The sequence below is a fragment of the Schistocerca piceifrons genome, chromosome 4, assembly GCF_021461385.2.
Source record: "Schistocerca piceifrons isolate TAMUIC-IGC-003096 chromosome 4, iqSchPice1.1, whole genome shotgun sequence".
In the NCBI taxonomy this organism is placed as follows: Eukaryota; Metazoa; Arthropoda; class Insecta; order Orthoptera; family Acrididae; genus Schistocerca; species Schistocerca piceifrons.
In genome coordinates, this window is record NC_060141.1 from 697,690,948 (window position 1) to 697,707,426 (window position 16,479).

Here is a 16,479-nt window from a genome sequence, read left to right on the forward strand (position 1 = left end):
CATGTACATTACCATGAGGGGTGAGGTACACGTACACACGTGGTTTCCGTTTCCAATTACGGAGTGGAATAGAGTGTGTCCCGACATGTCAGGCCAGTAGATGTTCAAAGTGGTGGGCATCATTTGCCGCACAAATTGCAATCTCTGGCATAATGAATGTCGTACACGCCGCAGTACATCTGGTGTAATGTCGCCGCAGGCTGCCACAATACATTGTTTCATATCCTCTGGGGTTGTAGGCACATCACTGTACACCTTCTCCTTTAATGTACCCCACAGAAAGGAGTCCAGAGGTGTAATATCAGGAGAACGGGCTGGCCAATTTATGCGTCCTCCACGTCCTATGAAACGCCCGTCGAACATCCTGTCAAGGGTCAGCCTAGTGTTAATTGCGGAATGTGCAGGTGCACCATCATGCTGATACCACATACGTCGACGCGTTTCCAGTGGGACATTTTGGAGCAACGTTGGCAGATCATTCTGTAGAAACGCGATGTATGTTGCAGCTGTTTGGGCACCTGCAATGAAGTGAGGACCAATGAGGTGGTCGCCAATGATTCCGCACCATACATTTACAGTCCACGGTCGCTGTCGCTCCTCTGTCTGAGCCAGCGAGGATTGTCCACGGACCAGTAATGCATGTTCCGTGTATTCACTGCCCCGTGGTTTGTGAAACCCGCTTCATCGGTAAACTGGTAGAACTGCTACGCATTCTCTGTTAATGCCCATTGACAGAATTGCACTCGATGATTAAAGTCATCACCATGTAATTGCTGATGTAGCGACACACGAAACGGGTGAAAGCGGTAACGATGCAGTATGCGCATGACACTACTTTGACTCAGTCCACCGGCTCTCGCAATGTCCCGTGTACTGATGTGTGGGTTCATGGCAACAGCAGCTAACACACCAACTGCACCTGCTTCTCCTGTGACGGGCCTGTTACGGACCCGTTTGCGTGCTACGACCATACCTGTTGCATACAGTTGTCGGTAGATGTTTTGCAATGTGCAGCAAGTTGGATGCTCTCTGTCCGGGTACCGTTCTGCATACACCCTGCAGGCTTCAGCTGCATTTCGTCGACACTCGCCATAGATGAGTATCATCTCCGCCTTTTCAGAGTTCGAATACACCATGGTCACAGTTCCTACAATACTACACTATCACAGACGTCTGGTAACACGGTAAACTACAGTTGGTCTGCATGTGGAGACCAATGCAGAATAACGATAGCAGCAAGCGCTACATGCGGACACTGCGACAGCTAGACCAAACCACAACTGTGCACTACAGCCACACTCGTAAACACGGTCGTCGTCGTAAACATGTCCCTGCAGATGCTGCTCGCCAACTGTGGCCCGTGTTTGTTACAACACGCAACTGAACGTTGGAGGTTTCAAGCGTCAACTTTAGGTTACAATATCTCCGGATGTAATTAACATTTTACAATGCAACAAACGGCACTGATTACGTATTTGTTTATATGTTCAGATGTGCTAACGTAACTAACGTGGTTCCATTTAAAAAAACGTAGGTTTGTGTTAAAAAACATACTTCTGTGCATTTTTGTATGGTTTGTATTAAACAATTACACTAGCCCCTCTCCTCACATTCAGTCTGTGGAATCGGTTCGTCAGTATTTGATGTGGTTTACGAAATATATCCAGCGGTAACGTTAGGTGACTCACCCTGTATTTATAGAAAATAACTCTTTGTTCATTTTTAAAAATTTAATAAATTCTTTAATCTTGTAAAATAGCTCTCAAACATAGTACCCTAATATTCACAACCCAAATAAAGAATATAAAATCATTTTACCATAGTAAAAAATTTAACAAATTTTATATATCAGACATTAAAACAAAGAAAATATGGCAAATATGTGGTGCAAGTTTAAATTTGACAAAAATAGTTTGGTTGAGAGAAATGATAAATAAAGGGAGAAACAAGTTAAATATAATATTTGTAAATATTACTTTAAACCAAAAAGTTGCTACTCTTTACATTAAATTGTTGTATGGAGAAGAAGCATTGTACATATTTGAATAGGTTTTTCTCAGTTGTGAAGAAATAGGTACAAGTATTTCCAAAGAAGTTGCAAAACGAAACACTTTCTTGTCTATGACTGTAAAAATATAGCAGATTTTCAGCTTTATAAATATCATTATAAGTTACTAGAAAATTACCATTTTCTATTAAGTGATTTACCAAAAACAGGACAAAATTTCTATTTACCTATAATAATTTATCAAAGATATTACAAAATTGTGTTCACACACACACACACACACACACACACACACACACACACACACATATATATATATATATATATATATATATATATATATATATATATATATTTAAAAGTTTCTCTCTCAGTGACAACAAGGTTTGCAGGAGAGCTTCTATAATGTTTGGAAGGTAGGAGATGAGGTACTGACAGAAGTGAAGCTGTGAGGATGGGGCATGAGACGTGCTTGGGTAGCTCAGTTGGTAGAGCACTTGCCCACAAAAGGCAAAGGTCCTGAGTTCGATTCTCGGTCCGGCACACAGTTTTAATCTGCAGGAAGTTTCATATCAGTGTACACTCCACTACAGAGTGAAAAATCTCATTCTCAAGAAGATATAAAGATATATATAAAAATTTAAAAATGTATAAAAACAGTCATATCGATCTAAATATTCCCAGATAATATTCTGTGCTAAGTATAATAATTTAATTCTTTTTCAGTAAAAAATTTCGTAAACTAATTTATCATTCGGAATTTTATCATTAAAAGAAGCACACGAATTCATAGTAGCTTTTGGTAGCTAAAATAACTTTCCTCCAAGTAATATTTATGACAGAAATAGAACAATTTGTAAAAAAATTGTATGAGTTCATATCACTATTTCCTTTTAATTCTCTTACTCATTTTAAAATCATGAAATGAGCTATAAGCTCTTAAAAAGTTATTTGGTGGGTCTCAATTCCAAATATCTTGTGGGAAATCATGCATTCCTGTACTTTTACACTATCAAATAATGAAGAAACAACTTAATGATTATTTTCCTGACATGTTGATAAACAGACAAAATAATAGAAGATGTATTAAACACTGCTGAAATATAATGATTTATTTTGTCTAACTAAAAATAATTTTCGCTACTTAACCCAGAGATTACAGTAGTTTCTAAGTCATAGAAAGTTATTGGCATTTTATGACATTTGAGCCTTTCTTGTTGTAATTCAGTTTCGTATCCAAGTACATATTTAACAATAGGCACTGTAGTCTCTTTGTTTACATCAACAAATTTGCTTCCTTCTGGAGGAATACCATTTATTTCTATACTAACTTGATGAAAATCAGCCAACCTAAGTACATAATGTGCAATCACATGGAGACCTTGTATAAAATGTAATGTAATCTGAACCTTCAGCTTGGATAATTTTTTTAAAAAATCTGTAACTGAATTTAAATGAACTCAGGCATCACCAATATTAATATTAATTTATGTGTCATTATTAGGAATTTTTAAATTATTTTTACTTTACTCATTAACTGGAAAAGAGTAAAATTGGTAGGTGTCAGTCTTGTTCATTTATGATGATTAAAATATTTTAAGTTAATTCAGTTTAAATCATTTAAATTACTTTTTTAAATTTATTAGCATAATCTAAAGCTAAATTTCTAAGTTAACAGTTACATCCTTGTTATTAGTATTTGTTTATTTTTTCAGCAGTAACATTTTATTACTAAATCATTAATTCATATATCGTGAATTGGAACAAACGAAGGAAATTTTGGTTTATAAATTATAGGAGCACCACATTAGTTTCAAAAGAAGCTTTAATTTTGGTTTCTGGAGAAAATATTTGTCTTTTTCTACAAACATTTCTTCATTTACACTAAAATGTAGGTTTATTTACTAATTCCAGGGGTATAATTTTTAACATATAGTCACTACTACTTTCTTTATTAGCCTCAATAATTTGATTCCAAAGCCTAAAAATGCACCAATAATATTTTTTTTGTCATCAATCTACTGACTGGTTTGATGTGGCCTGCCATGAATTCCTTTCCTGTGCTAACCTCTTCATCTCAGAGTAGCACTTGCAACCTATGTCCTCAATTATTTGCTTGACGTATTCCAATCTCTGTCTTCCTCTACAGTTTTTGCCCTCTACAGCTCCCTCTAGTACTATGGAAGTCATTCCATCATGTCTTAGCAGATGTTCTATCATCCTGTCCCTTCTCCTTATCAGTGTTTTCCACATATTCCTTTCCTCTCCGATTCTGCGTAGAACCTCCTCATTCCTTACCTTATCAGTCCACCTAATTTTCAACATTCGTCTATAGCACCACATCTCAAATGCTTCGATTCTCTTCTCCTCTGGTTTTCCCACAGTCCATGTTTCTCTACCATACAATGCTGTTCTCCAGACGTACATCCTCAGGAATTTCTTCCTCAAATTAAGGCCGGTATTTGATATTAGTAGACTTCTCTTGGTCAGAAATGCCTTTTCTGCCATAGCGAGTCTGCTTTTGATGTCCTCCTTGCTCCGTCTGTCATTGGTTATTTTACTGCCTAGGTAGCAGAATTCCTTAAGTTCATTGACTTGGTGACCATCAATCCTGATGTTAAGTTTCTCACTGTTCTCATTTCTACTACTTCTCATTACCTTCGTCTTTCTCCGATTTAATCTCAAACCATACTGTGTACTCACTAGACTGTTCATTTCGTTCAGCAGATCATTTAATTCTCCTCCACTTTCGCTCAGGATAGCAATCTCATCAACGAATCGTATCATTGATATCCTTTCACCTTGTATTTTAATTTCACTCCTGAACCTTTCTTTTATTTCCATCATTGCTTCCTCGATGTACAGATTGAAGAGTAGGGGCGAAAGGCTACAGCCTTGTCTTACACCCTTCTTAATACGAGCACTTTGTTCTTGATCGTCCACTCTTATTATTCCCTCTTGGTTGTTGTACATATTGTATTTGACCCGTCTCTCCATATAGCTTACCCCTACTTTTTTCAGAATCTCGAACAGCTTGCACCATTTTATATTGTCGAACGCTTTTTCCAGATCGACAAATCGTATGAAAGTGTGTTGGTTTTTCTTTAGCATTGCCTCCATTATTAGCCGTAACGTCAGAATTGCCTCTCTCGTCCCTTTACTTTTCCTAAAGCCAAACTGATCGTCACCTAGCGCATTCTCAGTTTTCTTTTCCATTCTTCTGTATATTATTCTTGTAAGCAGCTTCGATGCATGAGCTGTTAAGCTGATTGTGCGATAATTGTCGCACTTGTCAACTCTTGCCGTTTTCGAAATTGTGTGGATGATGCTTTTCCGAAAGTAAGATGGTATGTCGGCAGACTCATATATTCTACACACCAACGTGAATAGTCGTTTTGTTGCCACTTCCCCCAATGATTTTAGAAATTCTGATGGAATGTTATCCATCCCTTCTGCCTTATTTGACCGTAAGTACTCCAAAGCTCTTTTAAATTCCGATTCTAATATTGGATCCCCTATCTCTTCTAAATCGACTACTGTTTCTTCTTCTATCACATCAGACAAATCTTCACTCTCATAGAGGCTTTCAATGTATTCTTTCCACCTATCTGCTCTCTCCTCTGCATTTAACAGTGGAATTCCCATTGCACCCTTAATGTTACCACCATTGCTTTTAATGTCTCCAAAGTTTGTTTTGACTTTTCTGTATGCTGAGTCTGTCCTTCCGACAATCATATCTTTTATATCCGTATATAATTCAACATCACTCTTAGTAATAACTTCCTTTAAAGTTTCATCTTATATATATATATATATATATATATATATATATATGTATATATATATAACGGCTTTTAATCATATTGCCCACTAGGAATTCTTATAGTTTTTCTATTACACTAAAATTTATTATTTTTAGAGTAATATTTGGTTTTAAAAAAGTTTATATAAAAACCAACTAATGCAACATTTTTGTAAGTATTTCTCTCTCTTCTCTTTCAAGACCTCTGACTGTTTCGATATGGCCCACCACAAACTACTTTTGCAAGCTGTCCTGGATTATTTGCCAATCTCTGTTTTCCTCTAGAACTTTTACTCTCTGCAGCTTCCCTTAGTACCATGAAAGTTATCCTTGAAGTGTCAGTTTATGTCCTACCATCTTGTCCCTTCTTCTTGTGAGTTTTTTCTATATATTCCTTTCCTCATCTATCTTGTAGAGAAACCTTTTCATTCCTTATCATAAAAGTGCACCTAATTCTCACATTAATATTTAGCACCCCATCTCAAATGCTTCAAGCCTCTTCTTTTCCAGTTTTCCCACGGCTCATAGATTTCGTGTTTGTTTTGAATACAGTCAGAGAGAGTCCCTTTAGTCAGCCATAGTACCTGTATTGTCAATGTAGTCGTAACTGCCGTATGCGTCACGTCTGTGCTGCGCAGCGACCTACGTTCGTTTAAGTATTAACTGTATTTTTGTTACTTGTCACTTCTTCCTCGGTGTGTTTTTGCTTTTAGGAAGCTTTAATTGTCGACTGCTAGTATTAGTGTTCCATAGATTTTGTGTCTGTTTTGAATACAGTCAGAGAGAGTCTCTTTCGTCAGCCGTAGTGCCAGTACTGCTAGTGTTTGTTTTGAATACAGTCCAGGGACAGGTAGTGCTATTTCCATTGTTGTCTACAAGAAGCGTCTAGTAACCACAGTTTAGCCAACTATCAGCCGCCTTTAGTGAATTAGCAGTCTATTTAAAAGTCGATTAACTCTCTAAAGTAAATTGATTTCTTAGGATGGATAGGATGTGTGACTGCAGGAGGGGCAGGCCACACTGTTCGCGAACTGCTGAACATGTTGATGGCCGTGGTCAGCCGTCTTCAGGCAGCTGCCTCAGAGTGTAGCGGCCGTGAGGAGTCTGGTGCGTCGCATGGTACACCCCAGGTGTTACATGCTTCACCCACTGTCCCTGCTGTCGAGACATCTTCGCGGTAACCGGGTGCGGTTGGGCCACCCTCTCCCCAAGGGGAGTGGCGGGTTCAGCGGCGTTCGCGGCGCACGAGGCGGAGGTCAATGTGGAGGCTGGCCGTGTGGCATCGCCCGCTCTGCCTGTGAGTGGACATGTGGCCGCTCCTTCAGCAACGACCGAGCAGGCACACGGGGGGAGGGGTTTATTAGTTATTGGGAGCTCCAACGTTAGGCGGGTGACGGAGCCCCTTAGGGAAATAGCGGAAAAGTCGGGGAAGAAGGCCAGTATTCACTCTGTCTGCTTGCCGGAGGGTCTCATACGAGAGGATGCCCTGCCGGCGGCGATAGAGAGCACTGGGTGCACCCGACTGCGAATGACTCCTGCCGTCTGGGTTCAGAGGTCATCCTCAGTTCATACAGGCGACTGGTGGAGTTGGTGAAGCCGGAAAGCCTCGCTCGTGGGGTGGAATCTGAGCTAACTATTTGTAGTATCGTTCCCTGAACCGGTCACGGTCCTCTGGTTTGGAGCCGAGTGGAAGGATTAAACCAGAGGCTCAGAAGATTCTGCGGAAATCTGGGGTGCAAATTTCTGGACCTCCGCTTTCAGGTGGAGAAATGTAGGGTCCCCTGAATAGGTCAGGCGTGCACTACGCGCAGGAAGCGGCTACAAGAATAGCGGAATTCGTGGGGAGGGCACATGTGGGTTTTTTAGGTTAGAGAATTCCCTCCCTAGGCCCGACAAGACGCCTCCTTAGACGCGGCAAGGTAGGAGTAGGCAAAATGCAACAGGGAATAACAATATTAATGTGCTAATAGTAAAGTGCAGGAGCGTCTATGGAAAGGTCTCAGAACTGCTCTCATTAATAAACGGTCACAATGCCCACATAGTACTAGGGACAGAAAGTTGGCTGAAACCAGATGTAAACAGTAATGAAACTCTAAACTCAGATTGGATTGTATACCGCAGAGACAGGCTGGACAGTGAAGGGGAAGGCGTGTTTATAGCAATAAGAAGTGCAATAGTATCGAAGGAAATTGACAGAGATCTGAAACGTGAAATAATTTGGGTGAAGGTCACGGCTAAAGCAGGCTCAGACATGGTAATTGGATGTCTCTATAGCCACCTGGCTCAGCAGCTGTTGTGGCTGAGCACCTGAAGGATAATTTGGAAAATATTTCGAGTAGATTTCCCCACCATGTTACAGTTCTGGGTGGAGATTTTAATTTGCTGTATATAGACTGGGAGACTCAAACGTTCCTAACGGGTGGCAGGGACAAAGAATCCAGTGAAATTTTTTTAAGCGCTTTATCTGAAAACTATCTTGAGCAGTTAAACAGAGAACCAACTTGTGGCGATAACATTGTTAGACCTTCTGGTGACAAACAGACCCGAACTATTTGAAACAGTTAACGCAGAACAGGGAACCAGCGATCATAAAGCGGTTACTGCATCGATGATTTCAGCAGTAAATAGAAATATTAAAAAAGGTTGGAAGCAGATTTCAGAGTACCTGACGGCTCGACACAAAAGTTTTGCCTCAAGTACAGATAGTGTTGAGTATCAGAGGACAACGTTCAAAACTATCGTACAATATGCGTTAGATGAGTATGTGCCAAGCAAGATCCTAAGAGATGGAAAAGAGCCACTGTGGCACAACAACCGAGTTAGAAAACTGCTGCGCAAGCAAAGGAAACTTCACAGCAAACACAAACATAGCCAAAGCATTGCAGAGAAACAAAAATTACGCGAAGCGAAATGTAGCGTGAGGAGGGCTATGCGTGAGGCGTTCAACGAATTCGAAAGTAAAGTTCTACGTACTGACTTGGCAGAAAATCCTAAGAAATTTTGGTCTTATGTCAAAGCGGTAGGTGGATCAAAACAAAATTAAAACGAAATGTCCAGACACTCTTTGACCAAAATGGTACTGAAACAGAGGATGACAGACTAAAGGCCGAAATACTATATGTCTTCTTCCAAAGCTGTTTCACAGAGGAAGACTGCACTGTAGTTCCTTCTCTAGATTGTCGCACAGATGACAAAATGGTAGATATCGAAATAGACGATAGAGGGATAGAGAAACAATTAAAATCGCTTAAAAGAGGAAAGGTCGCTGGACTTGATGGGATACTAGGTCGATTTTACACAGATTACGCGAAGGAACTTTCCCCCCCTTCTTGCAGCAGTGTACCGTGTAGCGTTCCTAAGGAATGGAAAAGTGCACAGGTCATCCCCGTTTTCAAGAAGGGACGTCGAACAGATGTGCAGAACTATAGACCAATATCTTGTAGAATTTTGGAACACGTATTATGTTCGAGTATAATGACTTTTCTGGAGGCTAGAAATCTACTCTGCAGGAATCAGCATGGTTTTTGAAAAAGACGATCGTGTGAAACCCACCTCGCGCTGTTCGTCCACGAGAGTCGGAGGGCCATAGACACGGGTTCCCACATAGATGCGGTGTTTGTTGACTTCTGCAAGACATTCGATACAGTTCCCCACAGTCGTTTAATGAACAAAGTAAGAGCATATGGACTATCAGACCACTTGTGTGATTGGATTGAACAGTTCCTAGATAACAGAATGTCATTCTCAATGCAGAGAAGTCTTCCGAAGTAAGAGTGATTTTATGTGTGCATCAGGGGAGTGTCGTTGGACAATTGCTATTCACAATATACATAAATGACCTTGTGGATGACATTGGAAGTTCACTGAGGCTTTTTGCGGATGATGCTGTAGTATATCGAGAGGTTGTAACAATGGAAAATTGTACTGAAATGCAGGAGGATCTGCAGCGAATTGACGCATGGTGCAGGGAATGGGAATTGAATCTCAATGTAGACAAGTGTAATGTGCTGCGAATACATAGAAAGAAAGATCCCTTATCATTTAGCTACAATATAGCAGGTCAACAACTGGAAGTAGTTAAATCCATAAATTATCTGGGAGTACACATTAGGAGTGACTTATAATGGAATGATCATATAAAGTTGATCATCGGTAAAGGAGATGCCAGACTGAGATTCATTTGAAGAATCCAAAGGAAATGCAATCCGAAAACAAAGGAAGTAGGTTACAGTACGGTCGTTCGCCCACTGCTTGAATATTGCTCGGCAGTGTGGGATCTGTACCAGATAGTGTTGATAGAAGAGATAGAGAAGATCCAACAGAGAGCAGCGCACTTCGTTACAGTATCATTTTGTAATCGCGAAAGCGTTACGGAAATGATAGATAAACTTCAGTGGAAGACTCTGCAAGAGAGACGCTCAGTAGCTCGGTACGGGCTTTTGTTGATGTTTCGAGAACATACCTTCACCGAGGAGTCAAGCAGTATATTGCTCCCTCCTAAGTATATCTCGCGAAGAGACCATGAGGACACACTCAGAGAGATTAGAGCCCACACAGAAGCATACCGACAATCCTTCTTTCCACGAACAATACAAGACTACAACAGAAGGGAGAACAGATAGAGGTACTCAAGGTACCCTCCGCCACACACCGTCAGGTGGCTTGCGGAGTATGGATGTAGATGTAGATGTAGATGACTACCAACAACGCTGCCCTCCAAATGCAAATTTTCAGAAGTTTCTTCCTCTGATTAGTAACCTAGTCGACTTCTGTAGGCCAGGAATGCCCTTTTTGTCAGTGCTGATCTGCTTTTGATGCCCTCATTGCTCTGTCCATCAGAGACTAGTTTCTTCCTAGATACCAGAATTCCATAATTTCATCTACCTCATAGTAAAAATCCTGATGTTTAGATACACATCTACATCTACATGACTACTCTGCAATTCACATTTAAGTTCTTAGCAGAGGGTTCATCGAACCACAATCATACTATATCTCTACCATTCCACTCCCGAACAGCGCGAGGGAAAAACGAACACCTAAACCTTTCTATTCGAGCTCTGATTTCTCTTATTTTATTTTGATGATCGTTCCTACCTATGTAGGTTGGGCTCAACAAAATATTTTCGCATTCGGAAGAGGAAGTTGGTGACTGAAATTTCGTAAATAGATCTCGCCGTGACGAAAAACGTCTTTGCTTTAATGACTTCCATCCCAATTCGCGTATCATATCTGCTACACCCTCTCTCCTATTACGTGATAATTCAAAACGAGCTGCCCTTTTTTGCACCCTTTCGATGTCCTCCGTGAATCCCACCTGGTAAGGATCCTACACCGCGCAGCAATATTCTAACAGAGGACGAACGAGTGTAGTGTAAGCTGTCTGTTTAGTGGACTTGTTGCATCTTCTAAGTGTCCTGCCAATGAACCGCAACCTTTAGCTCGCCTTCCCCACAATATTATCTATGTGGTCTTTCCAACTGAAGTTGTTCGTACTTTTTACACCCAGGTACTTAGTTGAATTGACAGCCTTGACAATTGTACTATTTATCGAGTAGTCGAATTCCAACGGATTTCTTTTGGAACTCATGTGGATCACCTCACACTTTTCGTTATTTAGCGTCAACTGCCACCTGCCACACCATACAGCAATCTTTTCTAAATCGCTTTGCAACTGATACTGGTCTTCGGATGACCTTACTAGACGGTAAATTACAGCATCATCTGCGAACAACCTAAGAGAACTGCTCAGATTGCCACCCAGGTCATTTATATAGATCAGGAACAGCAGAGGTTCCAGGACGCTTCCCTGGGGAACACATATCACTTCAGTTTTACTCGATGATTTGCCGTCTATTACTACGAACTGCGACCTTCCTTTCAGGAAATCACGAATCGAGTCGCACAACTGAGACGATACCCCATAGGCCCGTAGCTTGATTAGAAGTCGCTTGTGAGGAACGCTGTCAAAAGCTTTCCGGAAATCTAGAAATACGAAATCAACTTGAGATACCCTGTCGATAGCGGCCATTACTTCGTGCGAATAAAGAGCTAGCTGCGTTGCACAAGAACGATGTTTTCTGAAACCATGCTGATTACGTATCAATAGATCGTTCCCTTCGAGGTGGTTCATAATGTTTGAATACAGTATATGCTCCAAAACCCTACTGCAAACCGACGTCAATGATATAGGTCTGTAGTTCGATGGATTACTCCTACTACCCTTCTTAAACACTGGTGCCACCTGCGCAATTTTCCAATCTGTAGGTACAGATCTATCGGTGAGCGAGCGGTTGTATATGATTGCTCAGTAGGGAGCTATTGTGTCAGCGTAATCTGAAAGGAACCTAATCGGTATACAATCTGGACCTGAAGACTTGCTCGTATCAAGCGATATCAGTTGCTTCGCTACCCCTAAGGTATCTACTTCTAAGAAACTCATGGAGGCAGCTGTTCGTGTTTCAAATTCTGGAATATTCCATTCGTCTTCCCTGGTGAAGGAACTTCGGAAAACTGCGTTCAATAACTCCGCTATAACGGCACATTCGTCGGTAACAGTACCATCGGCACTGCGCAGCGAAGGTATTGACTGCGTCTTGCCGCTTGTGTACTTTACATACGACCAGAATTTCTTCAAATTTTCTACCAAATTTCGAGACAATGTTTCGTTGTGGAACCTATTAAAGGCATCTCGCATTGAAGTCCGTGCCAAATTTCGCGCGTCTGTAAATTTTAGCCAATCTTCGGGATTTCGCGTTCTTCTGAACTTCACATGCTTTCTCCGTTGCCTCTGCAACAGCGTTCTGACCTGTTTTGTGTACCACGGGGGATCAGTTCCATCTCTTACCAATTTATGAGGTATGAATCTCTCAATTGCTGTTGCTACTATATCTTTGAATTTGTGCCACATCTCGTCTACATTTGCTTAGTCAATTCCGAAGGAATGGAGATTGTCTCTTAGGAAGGCTTCTAGTGACAGTTTATCCGCTTTTTTAAATAAAATTATTTTGCGTTTGTTTCCGGTGGATTTGGAAGAAACGGTACTGAGCCTAGCTACAACGACCTTGTGATCACTAATCCCTGTATCAGTCATGATGCTCTCTATCAGCTCTGGATTGTTTGTGGCTAAGAGGTCAAGCGTGTTTTCGCCACCATTTACAATTCGCGTGGGTTCGTGGACCAACTGCTCGAAGTAATTTTCGGAGATAGCATTTAGGACAATCTCGGAAGATGTTTTCTGCCTACCACCGGTTTTGAACAAGTATTTTTGCCAACATATCGAGGGAAGGTTGAACTCCCCACCAACTATAACCGTATGAGTGGGGTATTTATTTGTTACGAGACTCAAATTTTCTCTGAACTGTTCAGCAACTATATCGTCGGAGTCTGAGGGTCGGTAGACGGAGCCAATTATTAACTTAGTTCGGCTGTTAAGTATAACCTCCACCCATACCAATTCGCACGGAGTATCTACTTCGACTTCACTACATGATAAACAACTACTGACAGACACAAACACTCCACCACCAATTCTGCCTAATCTATCTTTCCTGAACACCATCTGAGACTTCGTAAAAATTTCTGCAGAACTTATTTCAGGCTTTAGCCAGCTTTATGTACCAATAACGATTTCAACTTCTGTGCTTTCTATTAGCGCTTGAAGCTCAGGGACTTTCCCAGCACAACTACAACAATTTACAACTACAATTCCGACTGTTCCTTGATCCAAGCACGTCCTGTACTTGCCATGCACCCTTTGAGATTGCAGCCCACCCCGTACTTTCCCGAGGCCTTCTAATCTAAAAAACCGCCCAGTCCACGCCACACAGCCTCCGCTACCCGTGTAGCCGCCAGCTGAGTGTAGTAAACTCCTCACCTATTCAGCGGAACCCGAAACCCCACCACCCTATGGCGCAAGTCAAGGAATCAGCAGCCAACACGGTCTCAAAACCGTCTGAGCCTCTGATTCAGACCCTCCACTCGGCTCTGCACCAAAGGTCCGCAGTCGGTTCTGTCAACGATGCTGCAGATGGTGAGCTCTGCCTTCATCTCGTAAGCAAGACCGGCAGCCTTCATCATATCAGATAGCCGCTGGAATCCAGAGAGAATTTCCTCAGATCCAAAGCAACACACGTCATTAGTGCGACATGTGCCACCACCTGCTGCTGGCTGCACCGTGTGCTCTTCGTGGCATCCGGAAGGACCCTTTCCACATCAGGAATGACTCCACCCGGAATGCACACGGAGTGCACACTGGATTTCTTCCCCTCCTTAGCCGCCATATCCCTAAGGGGCCGCGTTACGCGCCTAACATTGGAGCTCCCAACTACCAATAAGCCCACCCTCTGTGATTGCCCGGACCTTGAAGGCTGAGAATCATCCTCTGAAACAGGGCAGGCAGCTGCATCTGGCTCAGCCAGAGACAGTGCCTGAAACCGGTTTGTCAGACGCACCAGGTAGGCTTTCTGATCAGCCCCCGGGGACGTCTTTCGCTGCCTGCCACGCCTTTGAACGAGCTCCCAATCAACCACAGGCGAGGGCTCAGCCCCACTGCGGGCAGCAACCGGGGCAACCACAGCGGCAGACCGATCTGGGTACAGATGGGAAGAGGTTGACATCCCCGTGATACCCAAGTCCGGCTCCCCACAGTGGTGCCCATTGGCAACAGCCTCAAGCTGCGTGACCGACGTCAGTGCCGCTTGCAGCTGTGAGCAAAGGGATGCCAACTCAGCCCTCATCCGAACACAGCAATCACAGTCCCTGCCCATTCTAATCGATGTTGAACAACAGTTACTGAAACACGAGTCCGTGCCTAGATAATGCAAGGGAAACACGCAAAGGATGTATTAACTAACCTGTACAAATGCCTAACGACTGCACTACAATCTGCCTGAATTTACGAATATAGTAACTAAAATTCGAAATTACACCTCCTATACGAAACTTATACGCAATTTAAATAAGAATCTACTATTCAGGTACTAAGGTGCGATGCTACAACTCTCAAATACTATAATACGCCCGAAATTTAAGAATTAAACAATGCAAGTACCCAAAAACACGCAAAGAAATTCAGAGTTAAACTATGTAACAAATAAGTAAGCTAGGGGTATACGACTTGCTGCTGCAGCTGCTAATCCAACGGCGGCAGGGAGCACACTGGCTGTGACCAACCGACACTGGCCGTTCAAAACAAAAACAGAAGTCAGACGACTAAGCCAATATACACTACTCAGGTACTAAGGCGCGATGTTACAACTCTCAAATACTATAATACGCCCAAAATTTAAGAATTAAACAATGCAAGTACCCAAAAACACGCAAAGAAATTCAGAGTTAAACTATGTAACAAATAAGTAAGCTAGGGGTATACGACTTGCTGCTGGCAGCTGCTAAACCAACGGCGGCAGGGAGCACACAGTTTTCATTTCTGATACTTCTCCTTACTTTCATCTTTCTTCGGTTTACTCTTAATCCATATTCTGTACTCATCAGACTGTTCATTCCATTCAGCATATCCTGTAATTTTTCTTCACTTTCACTGAAGACAGCAATGTCATCAGCAAATCTTTCGACCTTCTTATTTTTGGCAAAAATAAATAATTTTCATATAATTAAATGATGTTATTAACATTAAATGAGCCACTTATTTCAAGAAAAAGTAGTTCATTAGTTCCCATAAATCTGTTATTTGTTGCTATATGAGATAGTCACCCCTCATTCAGCTGAAGGCATAGTCAAATAGAGTGCTCACTTATGTTGGCGGTGGGAAACTGCTCCTAATCTGCACATAATCCTTCTACCTTTAATTTTAATTTCACTCTTGAATGGCTCTTTTATTTCTATCATTGCTTGTTCCATGTATAGATTGAACTGCAGTGGCAAAAGACTACGTAGCTGTGATACACTCTATTTAATCCAAGCACTTAATAGTTGGTTGTCCACTCTTACTATTCCCTTTTCATTCTTGTGCATATTGTATATTACCAATCTATCCCTATCACTTACCCCTATTTTTCTCAGAATGTCGAACATTTTGCTCCATTTTACTTTGTCAAACAGTTTCTCAAGGTCGAGAAGTCCTACGAATGTGTCTTGACTTCCCTTTCTTGGTAACTGAAACTTTTCCTTATAGTCACTTTGCCTGTAGCAAGACCCTCCCAGGGATGTGAATGGGTGTCTAGCCTGGAATCGTTTGGATATGTAGAGATCATTATGACACTTTTCAATTATAGGCAGCATATATTTTCTATACACATTATGTGCAGTTGGTTGTTTCAATCTGGATTCTCATACAGTTGATTACCTTTGTTTCTTATGCCTTTAGGTGCAGTTTCTCATCCCACGGATAAGAGAGAGGTCTCTCTGAATAGGGCTTCAGCTGAACGAGGTGTGACTATCTCAAATAGCAACAAATAACAGATATATGGGTACTAATAAACTACTTTTTCTTGAAATAAGTCGCTCATTTAATGTTAATAGAATCATTTAATTATATGAAAATTATTTATGAGCCAAAAATAAGAATTCCTGAAAATAAATTAAGGAATAAAGATATGCTTATAGCATTTTCTCTTCAATGTTCTGTAATAGGGACTAGCAGTTGTGTTAAAACACAGTTAATGTTTGATCATTTTATTTTAGCTCCAGTATAGTTAAAATGAGATAA